Source organism: Bacillus rossius, chromosome 1, assembly GCF_032445375.1.
Source record: "Bacillus rossius redtenbacheri isolate Brsri chromosome 1, Brsri_v3, whole genome shotgun sequence".
Lineage (NCBI taxonomy): Eukaryota > Metazoa > Arthropoda > Insecta > Phasmatodea > Bacillidae > Bacillus > Bacillus rossius.
In genome coordinates, this window is record NC_086330.1 from 149,871,617 (window position 1) to 149,887,308 (window position 15,692).

At 34.5% G+C, this 15,692-nt stretch overlaps 1 protein-coding gene across 1 annotated transcript in view; it reads right to left on the minus strand.

Moving 5' to 3' along the window:
• LOC134546274 (probable nucleoporin Nup54) overlaps window positions 1-15,692 on the minus strand; it is a 109,411-nt gene that overhangs the window by 64,875 nt on the left and 28,844 nt on the right. The window lies entirely within an intron of this gene.

Below are 15,692 nucleotides of genomic sequence, written 5' to 3' on the forward strand. Positions count from 1 at the left end.
AAACTATTCTGAATGTTTTGAACTCAATGCATCCAGCAGTGAATAGCTTAGAACGAATTTCATATAATGCCTACTAAGATAGTTATGCAATTATTTTTGACTTCGAAACACTATTTTTCATCCCTTGCACTAATGTGTAGACAAATAAAATATCATATCAAATCAAATATAATATCAAGATCGTTAAAAATATATTCGAACGTATTTGATACTAAGAAAGTTTAATTATTTTTTTAATTTTGACCCCTGTTTTTACAATAGTTAATTTTATGAAAAATTGTTTCAGCCAAAGGTTTTAGATAAAGTTTAGGAGTTTTACAATAAATTATAATGGATTTGATAGTATATCTATTTAAAAAAGTAACTACTATTTTTGTCTTTTTGCCCTTGTTATTTCTAACCACTCCTTGTAGTAATGGTTTGTTACATAAAATATACTTTAGAAAAAAGTTTTTAACAATATTCAAAAAGTTAAATTAACATAAGCATTGATTTGATGGAGTACATGGTAGGGAAGTTTTATTTATTTTCTTATTTCATACCCAGGTTTTTTCAACCCCTTGCAGTAATGGTTTTTATTATCAAAAATTGTTTCAGACAAACATTTTAGATAAAAATTATAAAATATATAAACAATGTGAACAGATTTGATGGTGTGCTTACTGGGGTAGTTATGAATTTCTTTTTAATATTTTAACCCCTCTTTATTTACCCTTTGCAGCAATGGTTGGTTTTATCAAAAAATGTTTCAGAAAAAAGTTTTAGATATTATTTATGAGGTTTACAAATAGTTTGAAAGGATTTGATAGTGTGTCTTCTGTTCTGAGGGAGTTGTGAATTTTTTTTTAACTCTACCCATTTATGCAACCCCTTGCAGTAATGGTTTGTCTTATCAAAAATTGTTTCAGACACAAGTTTTAGATAAAAATTATAAGACTTACAAACAATCTGAAAGGAGGCGATGGTGTGCCTATGAAGGGAGATATGAATTTTTGTCCTCCAACCATTGTTTTTTCCACACCCCTTGCAGTTATGATGCTGGTTTTTTCTGTTTTTCAAAAAACCATCCCCTTTTCTACCCTTTTGGTTGGGTATTGCCCATTAACTAACTTGACCAAGATTTTCCACTACTAGATTTTATGTATCAGCTTGGATGTGATTTGTGAAAAATTGTGGCAGTTATAGTGTCCATAAAAATGTGATATACATAAACTTTTCAGTTGACAATGATCTTGGGGTCTGTGGACCATGAAACGAAAAACTACTTAAAAAGTTTCCATAGGTCATACTATGGTAATGGCTACAATCACGTAAAAAAAACCTTATGAATGATTGCTGTGAATTAAGGCTTACGTTTCTTCAGCATCGAGGTCATTAGCAACGTAACGAGATGGTATGGTGACGGAACGCATTACGTGTGGGAAACGGGAGAATCCTCAGAAAACCCATTCGCTTACTGCAGAGTTTGCCACATTACCCACTCAAGAAAAATCTGGGTTTAAATCTGCCGTAATTTAATCAACCCAGATTACCTTTTGGTGGGAGGTATGTCAATCATCAGAGCCCCAAAAAACTATGTAAATACCTACAGAAACTTTTGATGGTTGTAAGGAAGAAGTTAAATACAGAAATTAATTTGGAAATCACTAAAAATCTTTGTAAAAAACATTTGTTTAAGTATATACCATTCTAGAAATTCTCTGAATGAATTCTTTTTAAGTCGCCAAACTGTATATATTCCTAAGCAATTCTTGGAAATGCCAGGCTGCAACTTCCTCAAAAGACTATACAGTACTCCTTACTCCTGAAGTTCATCAAACAAATTACTTTATTCATACATTGTTTTCCAAGGAGCACGTGAGGGGAACTAAGTAGGGGCCGGCCTGGACAGCCACCGCAATTGGGACTGCTGAGAAGCCAACCCTCGGCACACTGATGGTTGGGCAGAGCTATTCATCCAACGATCCCAAACCACAACTAAACTGACATTCAATAATATAGCATAGCCGTGATCCCAAACATGCCGCATTAAAGATCTCTTACTCCACTATGTCACTTTGACTGGTAAATATATATGTTAAAAAACACGGAATAAGTAGTTTATTATTTTATTGTGCTTTTCAAAGATGAAAAGTGAAAATTATATATATATTAAAAATACATTCTTTATCTCAAACTATATCAAGATAAAAACAAAACTATGACAATAAAGCTTTCAAACTGAATGTGAAAGATTATTTGTAAAACAACTAACGTAATTCAAAATCTTGAAACTTGAAATTTTTAAAAAAATTTATAGCAAAAAGCAATTTATAGGTGTGACTAACATTAATGACCCTGTCTCACCAACCATGTTTTTATTTCTTTTTCTTGTCATCAGTATTATTTAAGAGCATTTTCTGTAATTTTTTCACAATAACTCTCTTGCATTTTATGTTTCGTTACAAATTTCCTCTACAAATATTTACAGTGTGTTATCTAAAAGCGGTAAGAGGTTTCGCAAGTGGTCATGTTTATAATCACTTGCGTGATATTTCACAGCTCAAGTTTATTTGTATACAATTTGAGTGCCTGTCAACAATCAAAGCCTTTAAGAGGCAGGCACTTAACATTAATGTATACAAAAAAACACAAAATATTTATAAAAATAACACAGGATAATATAAATATAAAGGTTATTACAAGGGCAAATACATGTCAAACACAGGACAAGACTATATATATATATATATATATATATAAAATGATTAAACTATAGGTTGAATTTGATTATATATACATAATTAAAAACAGTTGTAATCTATGCTAATAATAAAACTGTTTGAGGCAAATGTCTGTACATTGGATAAAATAATGAAAAAAAACTATTGCAAATGGCTATTTACATTATTGAGTACTCAAAAATAAAGTTTTTAAAATTTTTGTCTGTTTGTCTGTTTGTTCAAGTATCAATTGAAAACTACTGGATGGATTTTAATGAAGTTTATTTTAATGGAAAGCTCTTTGGCTAACTTAGAAACTAAGCTATGTCTAAATAGAGAATGCCACCCCTAAGATAATAAATACAGACAAATTTTAACAAAAAAAAAATAGACTTCAAAAAAAAATGTATTTCAAAACAAATTAAAATGCACTAAAAAGTAAAAAAATAATTGTGTATTCTTCTACAACTTAATAATCAATTTACTTTTTCTACTCATCAATATGTAGGTACAATCTATGTTTTTACCACACAAGAAGGTAGGTATAATGTAGTTATAATTATTGTTATTTTTGGAGTCGGTGTCACACTTCAAATCTAACTCAACACATATCTACACCGTCCTTCTTACAGCAAGTCCTTGTGTATAATATTGGCTATATTTTCGTATCACCGTTTGCTACATTATGTATCGGCATAGTGTCACATTAAAGTTTTTTTGTTTGGTTTAATTATGTATTATTTATGTCGTTTCAAGGATGCAGATATTGTCACAGTATATTGTCCTATAAAAGTTAATTTGTAAATGGGTTTAATTAGGTCATTGGTATCCTGTCACAGTATATTGACGTTTGTATAAAAGTTAATTTGTAAAAAAAATATTTCTTAAAGTATTCTCGTATTATTATTGCTAGGAATATTGTAGCGTAATTTTCCTTGGCTAACACTGACTCCAAAAATAACAATAATTTTAACTATATTATACCTACCATCTTGCGTGGTAAACACATAGATCGTACATACATATTGATGAGTAGAAAAAGTAAGTTGATTATTAAGTTGTAGAAGAATACGCAATTATTTTTTTACTTTTTAGTGCATTTTAATTTGTTTTGAATTAGATTTTTCTTAAGTCAGTTTTTTTTTGTTAAAATTTGTGTTTATTTTTTGATTTTTAGTGAATCTGAAGTACACTAACTAATTTGTCTGAATATGGGTAAACCTACTAAATGCGCTGCTCATATGAGACAGTGCCGTTGAAATGAAACAAACGAAGTCAGGGAGAAACGCCTATCTCAACAGAGGAAATCTACCTCAAGGACAATTTCAAAAGAGACTTGCGAAGAGTGCAAAAATAGACTTTCGAAAATGCTGCTTTAAATGAAAAAGTTTTGAACAGGTAAAATATCGAAAAACGTAGTCACCGTCTCGGCTTCATCAACAATCTCGAATGAGACGGAGGAGCAACGTGCCCACAGATTCAGCGTGATACATGATTGTCCATCCAAAGAGTCAGAAGAGCAACGTGCAAACCGTCTCAGCTTGATCCATATTACGGTAGGCGACAAAAATATCCGGAAGGCCTATAAAAGATTCGGCCGAGTATTGTTAATTTGCTCCTAAGAATTGAAGAGTTCCGTTACTTTGTCATGGATCAAATAATCAGAACCTAACCACACTTTCATCAAACTACCCTTGAAGTACATCCTTTCCAATAAAAAAAAGAATCATCAAAATCGGTTCACCTAGTCGAAAGTTATGAGGTAACAAACATTAAAAAAAATACAGACGAATTGAGAACCTCCTCCTTTTTTAAAGTTGGTTAAAAAGGAGAAAATATGGTTTAATATTAATTAATTGTGTCTCAAACTAATCAAGCTTAAGGCTCGGTCTCATAGCATGTATACAATGGGAAAAAGTGTTCATTTTGCTGCACTCTTAGCACAGATTAGAAACATCTTAAAGCATCAAATTAATTATCTACAGCAAGTAGACATTGTTGACATTGGCTGCATAGTAAAAGTTAGCAGCTTAACTGTTTTTAATAAGTTTTAAAGATATTATATTTGTTCATTTGTTAATTATCAAAAAATGGTTTTATTTTAAAATACAGCTATTGGAAATATTACGACGATATTGATTATATATACATTTGTGTACATTCGATAGATGGTTTGCTCATAAACAGTATTCCAAATATTTATATTTAGTTCCGGCGTTTGCCTCAAGAATGCGTGACCCTGAGATCTGTTCCCCCACCACCGGCAATATCCTTCCCCTCCGCGCTCCGGCAGAGCGAGAGCTTGGACTTTCGCAAGGGAGGTTTAGGGGGTGGGGTACCACCCGCTGTGGCCACAACTTACCTGCGACCCTCTCTTTTTTTTTTTTGCTTCCAACAATACACGATGATGCAGTCCATTGAAATGTTACAATTTTTAGGCCTTACCTTGCGTTTTTTAGAGGACGCAATTTTATTTTTTTGATGTGTAGGGGGGGTCAGTGTAAAGCTAAAACCAAGTTTGTGGGGTCGCCACCCTTGTCCCACGGCCGCCATCTTGAAAATAGGGGTTGAAATGGTTTTTACGATATATCTCTTAAACTATTTATTTGATAAAAAAAATTTGTTAACATTTTTTGTTGCAAATTAAATTCTCTACAACTTTGGTCCAGTAACTTTTTGTCGTAGAACTATAAATAAAAACGTTATAAGCGAAAATCTTCAGAAATTCGAGAAAAAAATTTATATTTTTCGATATAACCTTTTTTTTTTATCATTTTAGGAAAAAATGATATCTGACCATTCTTGTAGATCGTTTTTTGAGGAACAACTTTTATTCACATCATTTTTTCATTACGTCAATAGCTAAGGTTTTACAGCGCTCTGAAGTGAGTACTATTTTTCAGTACTCTTAACTATACCTATATTATACGTGTGTAATAATAATATGTCATCAGTTATTGTTTTTTTTTGTTATTATAACTTTTTTAATTACAAATTTTGCAATATTATTAATCATTAATTATTGACTCTTTTTCACTCCATAACAGGATTTAACAATTATTGATTTTTAAAATAATTTTAAATCTGATGGCCGTTACCGAGAATACTGTTCAGGTAGAAAATACCCAAGTGACCAAGGATATAACTACAAAATACGTCAAATATGTACAAGAACACTTCGGGCTCTCTGCAAGCATTGTGTTTGACGATTACTCAGACGACCCTGATCTCGCAGGAACAAAGTCTTGGGAACGTTTGCGCCGCACGAAAAAACACCAGTCGACAGAAGTAAAATTTGACAAAAACACCATACCGACATTATCACAAGAGAAATTTCTTGGTAATGAGAAGAACAAATCTAACTTTATTATACTTCTTAAAACTGTATTCTCGGAAATGGGTTTCACTGTTGACCAAGCAGAATCAGACGCAGACGCTCTTATCGTTCGCACTGCTCTTGCTGCATCTCCATTATTTAATACCGTTACTATTGTAGCTGAAGATATTGACATACTGATATTGCTCACAGCACTTGGCAGAGAACAAGCAAATGTATTTTTTTTAAAACCATCAAAAGGACGAACAGCAGAACAATTATATTGTGCGTCAGGTTTTATGTACGGAAATGTCATTGCGGATAACTTGCTGTTTCTTCATGCTTTTTCCGGATGTGACACAACTTCAGCTCCTTACAATATCGGTAAAATGAAATTTGTGAAAAACCTGGAAAAACATTTAGAGTTTGCAAGTGGAACGGCTTTGTTTCTCAACAAGAGAGTTGACCCTGCTTTGCTCACTGTAATTGGTGAACGTTTTTTTATCTCTTTATACGGTGGTAATAAAGATGATAATTCTCTTGACAGGCAACTTAATGGAACTCTCAGAATTAATAAATGAAAATGAATTTGATGATGAACCGCCGACATTAACACCCCTTCCTTCTCCAGTTCTCCCACTGGTATTTAATTCAGAAAGCCGATCAGATGCTGAGCCGCAGCCTGGTCCATCGAAACGACTGAGGACGGAGTAGTTCTAATTTAGAAAATCACCGTGGATTATGCCTATTGGGGATACCACGTAAAAAAAAACGCGCCTCAAGACTCTACCTCGTGGGTGGTGGGGAAAAAAGTCAATAAATAATTATTAATAATATTGCAAAATTTTTAATTAAAAAAGTTATAATAACAAAATAAAAAACAATAACTGATGACATATTATTAGAACACACGTATAATATAGGTATAGTTAAGAGTACTGAAAAATAGTACTCACTTCGGAGCGCTGTAAAACCTTAGCTATTGACTTATTGAAAAAATGATGCGAATAAAAGTTGTTCCTCAAAAAACGATCTACAAAAATGGTCAGATATCATTTTTTCGTAAAATGATAAAAAAAAAAGTTATATCAAAAAATATAAATTTTTTTCTCGAATTTCTGAAGATTTTCGCTTATAACTTTTTTATTTATAGTTCTACGACAAAACGTTACTGGACCAAAGTTGTAGAGAATTTAATTTGCAACAAAAAATGTTAACAATTTTTTTTATCAAATAAATAGTTTAAGAAATATATCGTAAAAACCATTTCAACCCCTATTTTCAAGATGGCGGCCATGGGACAAGGGTGGCGACCCCACAAACTTGGTTTTAGCTTTACACTGACCCCCCCCCCCCCCCTACACATCAAAAAAATAAAATTGCGTCCTCTAAAAAACGCAACCCCAAATGTAACTTTTCAATTGACTAATGCACGAAGTGGTCAGTCGGTGGATGATGTCTTTCCCGCGTTCCAGGTATTTGTTTTATTGTTTTAGCTTCATTGGCGCGGGAGCGGGCCCTTTTTAGCTCGAGACGACAAAGCACCACAGAGTTTCATTCTATACAAAGTACCAGTTTGACCCATTATCCTGATCAGGATCTTCAGGATTAGCGATTTTTTTATACCCGGAGACACGGTAGTGTCTTGCACCATGTACTCGTATGAAATAAAGTTTCCAGAAGGAGCTTAATAAATTATCGTTTAAAATAAAAAACCACACATTAATGATAAATTGATCTAAACTGTAAAAATAAATAATACTATAAAAACTAAAAAAAAAATGCTTTAATAGAAAACCAAACTAAAAAATAAAAAATAAATAATAGTTTAAAAACTAAAAAAACACGCTTTGATAGAAAACCAAACAAAAAATTTAAAAAAACCTAAAAAAAAACACACTTTAATAGAAAACCAAACTAAAAAGTAGAAAATAATTTTCAATAAATTTAAATTAAGAATAGTGTGATAAACAAAAAAAAATTATTGTAAAAAAAGTGGGGTGCTTGATGTCAATTGTTGTGATATTTTATTGACAGATATTGGTAAAAGTAGAGTCATTATGGAAATATCTCAAAAAGCACCCCACGCAGTTTTAAAATTAAATAATGTTTTTGATAGTCACACTATTCTTAATTTAAATTTATTAAAAATTATGTTATACTCTTTATTTTAGTTTGGTTTTCTATTAAAGCGTGTATTTGTAGTTTTTTAAACTATTTTTAATTTTTATCCTGTTTTCTATCAAAGCGTGTTTTTTTAATTTCTTAAACTATTATTTATTTTAACAGAAGTACCATAATACAAACTAAGGTAATTACATAAATGAGATAATTTACACTTATCTATAGCGGCATTAGCTACTTCAAAAAATGTATAAAATTACACATACAGAATTTTGCGATTTTACAAATAAATTATAGCCAAATATTTTAAAAAAATATTTTCACTCGACAATTCGACAATATATATGATGCTGGTAGACCACATACAAATTATTTGTAAAATTTATTGTAAATAATGTGTATTGTCACCCTAAAATTCTTGCCAGCTAGTATCGAATTTTTTTTTTTTTTTAAAGTATAAAACATCAACGAGAGGAGGGGGGTGAACGAGTAGACATCTACATCTATTGGAAGTGCTTTGGTGAACTGCTTCATTAATACAAGTTTAATGTGAAGAAGAGGTAATAGTACCTTGCTTTGTTGAACAAATGGTACAGTTGTAGCGATTTGAACTGTGCGCGCCGCATTGGCTTCCGGCACTCCGCTCCCCTGCTCCTTCTCCCTCCTTTCTCCCCCTCCCTAGTGTTTCTATGTCTACTCGTTCACCCCCTCCTCTCGTTGATTGGCGCATGCGCGCGCTGCGGCGCGATGTTATAAAAGCTGTGTTTGTTGGTCAGGAGGCCCCTCTTTCTTCCTTGATTTTTTGTCAGGCTCGGTTGTCAGCGGCTGTAGTCTACGAGCATGTAGTCGTTTAGGTCAACTTAGACCTACGTGTGTGTGCGACCTCAGGGGAAACATGTAAGTTGGAATTGAGTTATGTGTGAGGCGGTGGGCCTTGCTTTAATGTAGTCATATATTTGTAATTTGTTTGTCTAAATTCCCTTTCGGCCGCCACCTGGAAAATTATAAGATTGGATTAATGTTTTAACGTGACTTAACGTAATCTAACTTGGAAACTTAGTTTTGTTTTTTTTGGTGATTTTCTTCCCCTGAGTCGTCGTCGCATCGGTTTTGATCTTTTATTTATGTAAATCTTTAAATGTAACTGCGCCTTGCAGTAGCTTTGTCATCGTAACGCTTTTAACTGCACTTTGCAGTAGTTTGAAAAATGTAAAATGTTTGAATTGTAATACTAGACACTGCTCTTACTTCACGTCATCTGCGTTGTTTAATGGGATCGTTACACGGTGTAGCCGGCTTACCATTGAAGCCCGTTTTGTCCTATATCATTGTTCTTTGATTATTGTATTTAAACTTTGCCTAAAATTGTATCGACTTAACAACATCAGTAATTTATTGTTTTGATTTAATTGTTTGAATAAAAATGTCTGTGTACCTGAAACATTTTACCTTGCTTACCCAACTGCTCCAAACACGTAAACCGCAGTCCTAGCCAGGCTCTGGTCTTCCTTCAATCCCTAATAGGCCCCAACCTATTTCACATTAATTACGTTCTGTGAACCGGGTTGTAGGGTTTTTCTTTTGGGCCAGTCTGTCTGCTTCCAATGTTTGTCTTTGGCTCTGCTGTCCCATTCAAAAATAAAACACTGCATTTTTGTGTAGCCAGATTGTAGACCAAATAGCACACCTACAACTTTTAAATCACCGCAAATTGTCCAAGAATGTTTTTCATAGTTCACAAATTTTAGCAGAACTTTGAGATTTTCATATGTTTCCTTGATACGGGTAATAAACCAAAGAAATTTCCATTATTTAAAATTACACCTTTGAGACTACTTTTGAACGAGTCTATAAATAACGTTCACTCACTTGGATTGTAAGTGATGTTAAAGAAATTCAATAAACCCTCAATATCACAACAATAAACCAGAGAGTCTTCTTCTTTAAAGATTTTTATTAATTCCTTCTCTCGAGTCCTATACCAAGAGAACGAAACTCCAGGTATTAGAAGATTTTTTGCTTTCAATCTTGATCCAAGCAATTGAGCAGCATTCTTTGTCAGATTTAAGTCACGAGTTAAATCATTAAGTTCATTTTGAGTGAATAATTTTGGCGCAGAATTTTCTTTGGACTTGTAATAATCAGCATTATCACATTCATTTTCTGAACTGCTCTCCTGTAGCACATTTTCGAGAACGGGAGGTGGAACTAGGATAGGAAGAGATTCACAATGTATAACTGGTCGTATGGCCGAAGGAATGTTCGGATATTGTATGATCTTCTCAGTTTTTGCGTTATGACCTTGAACATTAACCAACAGAAATAACAGTCGTCAATATGTTTTTGCGGCTCCCTCCAAACCATCAGAATAGAAAAGGGCATTGATTTTTTGCACCATAATTCCACAGTCTCAGTCCCTCGACACATCAGTCCCTCGACACATATACGACATACCTTGTGCAGTGCCCAGTTTTTGTCTTGATCACCAAGCTTTGTGCTGAAGTAAGCATAATTGATATTTCTCACAAAATTACTGACGTCTTGTCTTTGCTTAGCAGTTACATAACTACCACAAATATAACAGAACACATTTGGGTTATTTAAGCACTTACAGGAACTCATTTCTCAAATATAACCTCACACTACAGCATGTAAACAATGAATTAGTGTTTCCCTCCTAAAGCCAGCTGGGTGTAACAAGTGTTACCAACTACCCCCTCTTAACAAAATAAAATTTCCCCTTCGCAATGAAAATTCCCTATGTAAAATTTACGTATGAATAAAAAATGAGTTTCCTCAATTTGCAAAAAACAAAAAAAAACATGAGGGGAAAAAAAGGATTGCAGATATGGAATCAGTTCAAAAAAAATACTTTAGAAACATCTAAGATCAGAGAATCATAGAAAATCATGCTGCATAGTGCATTCAAAAACTACCCACCATAATTTTTATATTTTGCGAATTTCAAACCCTAAGGGGTGAAAAAAAAGGTAAGTGTTGACGCCGCCGTCAGTGCTCCCTCTGAGAGCACAGGCCGTTATGTGTCCTCAACACCTGATCTGTGCCGCGCCTCGAACGCGCCCGTGCGCGCAACATAGTGCAGTGCCCCGAACGGCGTGACGTCAGTCACGGCCACCTACGTGTGCAAAGCGCCCGGCCGGGTGTGGCACTGCGCAAGGGTATTATTTATTCATGCATTTGATAAGATAAACAAAAACTAATAAGTATAAAATCATTAATAATTAATGTTAATTTAATAATCATTTTATAAAGTGTTATCATTCACAAAACTGGCCGAAATCATCTTCCCGCGCTCCGCAGTTTCCCGCGGAATTTTCCCCCTCCCTGGCCCCGGCGGCCAGGGAGGTTATTCAGTCGCCATCCAGCACTCGCCAGGGCCGGCAGCCCACGCACGGGGAGCTCTCAACTTTCGCACCAGTCACTGCCATAGGTAATTATAGTCAAACCGTTTAACTCAGCTCCCCGGTCGGCCCAAATCGGCCGTTCGCGATTTCGCACGGTCCTTTAATATAATGTGTAGCCCGTCATCGGGCTTTTCCGTGTGATACGTAATCAATTAGGTGACCCCTCGTGGCACCTGCGCCTCACGCCAGTGAAATCCCCTCTCGGGGAATAGTTCTTCGCCCACGCGGGGCGGCACTGCGCCAAACGCGTACCTAAGTGTAAGGACGAGTCATTAACTGGGACGTGCCACGGTCGTGCGTGTGATATCCTGCCGGATTCCACCGCGCCCGTACCCAGCGTAACGTGGCCCCAGCCACCACGCGGAGTAGCCGCCTTTGTATACCCATCTGTGCGGGACTAACCACAGTGACTATAGTGTAGTGTGTTATCGTAAGTAATTTTGCGGGACCTATCGCCCACGCCTTTCACGTTGCGTCCGCGGACTTTCACATAGGCCGGAACAGGTTATCGTGCGCCTGAGCACCCCACTCGCAAGTCGCCGGGAACGACCCCCTATCCACGTACTTGCCACCGGGTTACCGTGTGGCCGTAACAAGTCCGCCAATAGAGGGTGGCGTGCGCGGAGCTTGGGTCGACGATGAAGCGGCCAGTTACGTGAGCGTGTAACGTGTAAAATGTGCGACGGAATAAAACAGCTAATAGTACATGTGTGTTTTATTAATAAGGCGTCCTGGGAGGCCATAACAACCCGGGGGGTCCTTTGTCGACGCGTCCCTGCCTACAGCCACGAGGCCAGGAACCCCGCCCTTGAGACCCAAAATTAATTAAACCGTTTAAATTCACGTAAAATTCAGATCAGGCAACGGGGACGGCGTCAGTGTATTTTAAAAGTTAATTTCTGAATTTAATTAGGCATAATGAATAATTTTGGGTACCAATACAGAACATACAAAAACGTCCGTCCACAATTTTTTATTTTGTGAAATTGAACCCCTACGGGGTGAAAAAGGGGTATGTATTTTATAAAAGTTAATAATTATATCTCCGAAATTTAATAAGACTTATTAAATTATTTTTGGAACTAATAATAAACATACAATAACTTACAACAAAAAATTTTATCTTTGTGAAATTCCACAACTAAGGGGTGAAAAACGGGTAAGTATGTTTTAAAGAATTATCATAACTTCTTTTTTAATCAAGCATTACCAATAATAAAGATACAAAAACTTACAACAATATTTTTTTTTTTTGTAAAATTCAACCTATGGGGTGAAAAATAACTTATGTGGAGCTAAGTCACACAAAAAAAAAAGAAGTTCATGTATCCTCAATTTTATTACTTATCGTCCCTGCTGCCTGAATAGTAACCATGGTTTATTTAGGTGCCAAGTACTACACATTATAAGTAAAAGAGTAATCTTTTGATTTTAGTGTGCTTATATACTGAAACGAAGTATAAAATGGGTTATGAATACTACGTTTTATATAAACCTTTGAGAAATTTGGCACAGATTCTTGACGTACAAACTTTTTGCAATGCACTTCAAAATATTATCTACTAAAACTAGTATCTAAACTCTTGAAGCAAGCATTCATTTTTGCCATCTGCCCAACCGATCAGAAATAATACTTAAATGAATATTTACTTATAGTTAGTACAAATTATGAGACATCTGAAGTAATCAATAATTAATTCATTTACCACGGCTAAGTCAGTGAAAGTAGAGCAATAAAAATCTGAGACTAAAGTACTCAGTTACCTCTAAGAGAAACCAAGTAGCAAGCAAGAAATGAAAACGTTGAACTAACTGAATGAGGTCAAATCATAGAACAAACAATGAATGAAACAAATAAGAAGTGAAATTAAAACTGACTAAAATGAATGCTATCTAAAAGGCACAATAAAAATAACACAAAAGGTTACCTAAGCAATTTACACAAATAACACTTTTAGCATAGCCTATAGGCCTATATTACAAAATAACATTATTGAAACATACCAATTTTATGTGGACAATAATCAGTTGTTACTCTCAGTAGATCATAACGGGATGTCCAGAACCTTGATGCTTGTCAACTGGCTCAGCCACAGGTACGACACTTAGTGGGACTCTGGAACGACGATACCTTGTACTATTCATTCCTTAAAGATGTGTACACTACACAGAAGTCGTCCACGAAATCACTGTCTGGGGTAGTTCTGACGAATACTACCAACGTCTATCGTTTGGCTGATGTGTGCGGTCTGTTGCACGACACAATCTCTTCATCACAAAATATACCAATTTTCCAAATTATCTACCTGGACTTTGCTTCCACACTTCACACACAAGTCTGTAGACTCATTGAATGGTTTAATCAAATAAAGTAGAGCTAAAAAGTCTCTTTCTACTTCAAAGTCAAGAGACAGTCAAATCTAGGATGATTTATTCAAAATTATATGCTCAACAATGTAGTCTGGAAACTACTGATGATTCTATGCATAAATTCATACGTCTCGACGAACATGAGATCCTTTACATAATTCGCACACATATTTCACAAATATAATATTTTCTTGACAATAAATTCAGAAGTCTCCTAATTTTCATACCATATCCTCTAGTGGTTTAGATTTTACACGGCTCACCAATCTATCTTTTAGATTGAACTAAAACTTACAAATGGGTGAATCCATGTAAAAGTGAGCCTCAGCATAAAAAAATAAAATAGACAAAATATTAAATATTACATTCTCATCTTATCATTTATGATTCATGTTATGTGCCTAAACAAATAATTTTACTTTCAAATTAAATTTGATTGTAATTTTTAATGCTTGTATGTTTGCATTCATTTTTTTAGTGTCACACCTTTTTAGGGTGTTTTGGCAACAGTGATATTTTCTACAATGTTTACATCATTCAGCTGAACTATTTACAATTTGAAGCAACAAGTCTACTCTCATTGAAACTGGCAAAAACTTTTGATAGAGGTAAGTGGTATCTATAATATTATTGTCATAATAGTTAAATGTTGTCTTGTCACACCCATGACAGAAAAAGTCACAAAAGTTAATTTTCTCTCATCTCAGTAGAAGTAGTTAAATCTACTCTTCTAAAAGTAAGGTTGTGTAGCTGACAATTATATCCTAAAACATCCAATTTTTTAAAACTTATATTTTTTAAAGAAAATTTGCTTCTTTTCATGTCACACCTATGACTACTTTATGACATCACTACATAAAAATATTGATTCAGCTTTCTTAACACAAGAAATTGCATACATTTTGTAAGACAATTATGTAGGAAGCCTTTAAAATGTTAAGACTTGCTGTTTATACAGTAATTTATCTTTCCAGTTTCAATGATTTGGGAATTAAGTAAAACTTTATTTGATTGTCACACCCATGACAGAAAAGATATATACAAATAATTTTTTGTCTTATTTGAGCAGGATGTAGTAAAAATTGCACATGTCAGATGGAGGTTATGCACTTGACTGTTATATCATAAAATAACAATATATAACTTAATTAGTAGTACGTCTGTAGATCACCAAAATGTCGCTGTTTGTTTTTCAGATAAAATGAGTTCAACAGATCGAATGAGAAAGCTCTGTGAGAAGCTTAAGAAGGACATAGAAAGGAGAGAAATACACTTGCAAAAGGAACGGGAAATGGACAAGAAAATAAGAAAGAGTGCGAAAAAACTGATATCCAAGCAGAAGTTAAAATTAAAGCGTTTACATGATGCAGAAAAAATGGAGTGAGTTAGACAATCAACCAAAGCTTGTAGAGATCAAAGGATGCTGTTAAGGAGTTGAATGCACAACTGCCGACATTTAAGGTACATGCTTACGTTAAGAAGGTTCAGGCTAAGTAATTTGAGGAATGCAAGTTAAATGCTCAAGACAACCACGTTGTTATACAAGTTGACTTTGCTGAGAATTACTATGCTACCTCACAAGATGAAATCCAAAGTGCTTATTGGGCTCATTCACAAGTAACCTTATTTACCTGCTGTGCCTGGATAAAGAATGAGACACGTTCAATCGTAATTGTCAGTGATGAATTGACCCATGACAAATGCTCTGTGTGGGTATATCTATGGGAAATTTTTGCTCTGTTAAAGAAACAGTTT